This window comes from Artibeus jamaicensis, unplaced genomic scaffold, assembly GCF_021234435.1.
Source record: "Artibeus jamaicensis isolate MK-2021 breed Jamaican fruit bat unplaced genomic scaffold, CSHL_Jam_final contig_588, whole genome shotgun sequence".
NCBI lineage: Eukaryota > Metazoa > Chordata > Mammalia > Chiroptera > Phyllostomidae > Artibeus > Artibeus jamaicensis.
Window position 1 is genome coordinate 105,779 of NW_026521895.1, and position 2,707 is coordinate 108,485.

The 2,707-nt window shown below is 38.4% G+C and overlaps 1 pseudogene; it reads left to right on the forward strand.

Annotated features, from left to right (window-relative positions):
* Positions 1-255: 255 nt before the first annotated feature.
* Positions 256-1,489, forward strand: LOC119043018 (serpin B10-like; annotated as a pseudogene).
* The last annotated feature ends 1,218 nt before the right edge of the window (positions 1,490-2,707 follow it).

Consider the following 2,707-nt stretch of genomic DNA (forward strand, 5'->3'; position numbering starts at 1 on the left):
ACTGACCTTTCATCTCTCTTCCCAGAGCCATCAGCCACTACCTCTCCTCCAGTATCTCTAGTCCACTCTGCTCTCCCTTTGCTGGAGCCCAGGAAAAGTGCTCTAATTGCTGCTAGTTGGCAGACTAGAGAAGAGATTAAGCAAGGAAACTGTGATTTATGATTTGTCAGAATTCAGGTCTCCACATGTGGATAGATATGGAAAACAAATGAATTTCTAATTCTGCTCCAGAGGAAGAAAACAAGATTTTTCCCAATGAATTCTCTAGCAAAATCAATTAACCAATCTGCCCTGGAATTAAGCAAAAAGCTAGTTGAATCTTCTGAGGGTAAAAATATCTTCTTTTCTCCCTGGGGCATCTCGACCTCCTTGGCCATGGTGTTATTTGGGCACTGAAGGTACCACTGAAGCCCGAATAGCCCAGGAACTTCAATTTAACAGATATCAGGACATCAAATCTTATCCTTAAAGTAAAAAAAAAAAAAAAAAAAAAAAAAAAAAAAAAAAGGAAAATGAACTTCAACTTGGGAAAGGCGGGAGAAATATACTCAAATTTCTCGACACTCATCTATGATCAACAGTCCTGGTGATACTTATATACTTAAAACAGTCAATGGGATATATGGAAATAAAATGCATTCATTTCATAATACATATTTAGAAAACATGAAAACGTACTTTGGTGCAAAGCCATAGTATGCTAACTTTTTGGAAACTTCTGACCAAATGAGAAAGGAGATCAACCAGCCCAAGAGGGCTGGAAAGCCAGCCCAAGAGGGAAAAATTCTGAATCTCTTGCCTGATGCTGCAGTGGATTCTGTAACCAGGATGGTCCTTGTGAATGCCCTTTACTTTAAAGGAATCTGGAAACATCAATTCTTAGTCAAAGACACCGCAGAGAAGCCTTTCAGAATAAATAAAACCACAGCAAACCAGTACAAATGATACTGGCTAAAGAAAAGCTTTCCATTTTTCAAATAGGAAAATCACAAGCCATTGGCCTTCAACTGTGCTACAAGAGCCATGACCTCAGCTTGCTCATATTGCTGCCTGAAGATATCAGTGGGCTGAATGAACTGGAAAAGGCCACCACTGATGAGTTGCTGAATGAGTGGACCAGCACAGACATGATAGAGCTGTATGATGTGAAGCTTCACCTTTCCAAGTTCAAGCTGGAAGAGACTTATGATCCCAAGTCATCCCTGAGCAGCATGGGGATGAGTGACGCCTTTCACCAGGGCAAGGCTGATTTTTTCAGGGATGTCAGCAGAGAGACACCTGTTTATGTGTAACGTTTCCCACAAGTCTTTTGTGGAAATAAATAAACAAGGAACAGAGGCTGTAGTGAAGAGGCTGTACTGGGAGTGAAGTGGGTTTTTGAGTTAGATTCCCATCCATCAAATTCAATGCAGATCACCCATTCCTCTTCTTTATCAGGGACAACAAAACCAATAGGATTCTCTTCTATGGGAGATTCTGCTGCCTCTAAGCCCTCATCTCTCTCATCAAACAAGACCTTTTTATGATGAAAAAACTATCATAGGATGGAAAATGAGTTAGAATAAAAACCAGTTTATAGTCTGGATCTTTTTCACATTTAAATATTAGCAAATAAATCTTGAAAGAAGACACTCTAGTGATAATGTCATATTTTTATACCTAGAGAATGGCAAATCTTATATTTTACTACTAAACATTTTTCTTAATGTGACTGTTATTCACATTTCAGAAATACTATGTTATTCAATTGAATGCCTTATAATTCTTGAGCTGTGGGTCATTGTATTGTCACTTATCTTTCATATATATTATTTAGTGAAGAGAGAATTTTATAAAGGCAATATATTTATGAACAAGAAAGTTCTCTCTATCATTAACCTTTGGCATTTTAATTATGATGTGTCTCAAAGTGGGTCTCTTTGGGTCCATCTTGTTAGGGATTCTCTGTGCTTCCTAGACTTGCATGTCTATTTCCTTCACCAAATTAGGGAAGTTTTCTTTCCTTATTTTTCCAAATAGATTTCCAATTTCTTACTCTTTCTCTTCTCCTTCTGGCACCCCTTTGATGCATATATTGGGATGCTTGAAGTTGTCCCAGAGGCTGCTTATACTATCCTCCTATTTTGGATTCGTTTTTCCTCTTGTTGTTCTGATTGGTTGTTTTGGGTTTCTTGTATTCCAAATCATTAATTTGATTATTGGCTTTATTCACTGTACTGTTGTTTCCCTGTAAATTTTTATTTTAATTAGTATATCTTTCACTTCTGACTGGGGTCTTTTTTATAATGTTGAGGTCCTCACTATGTTCCTTATAACCAGTGCTTTAAATGCTGCATCTGACAGATTGCTTATCTCAATTTTGTTTAGTTCTTTTTCTGGAGTTTTGATCTGTTCTTTCATTTGGGTCATATTTCTTTGTCATGTTTGGGCAGCCTCCCTGTATTTGTTTCTGTGTATTAGGTAGAACTACTATGACTCCCTGTTTTGGTAGTGTGGCTTAATGTAGCTGGTGTCCTGTAGGGACCAATGGCATTGCCTTTTCTATCACCCAAGCTGGGTATTTGAGGTATACCCTTTGTGTGGGCAGAGTACACCCTCCACTTTTAGTTGAGCCTTGGTTGCTGTTGGAAGATCAATGGGAGGGATTTTTCCAGGCCAGTCAGCTTCAAGGATTAGTTGTGACCACTGACCACCAATCTCTGCTCTC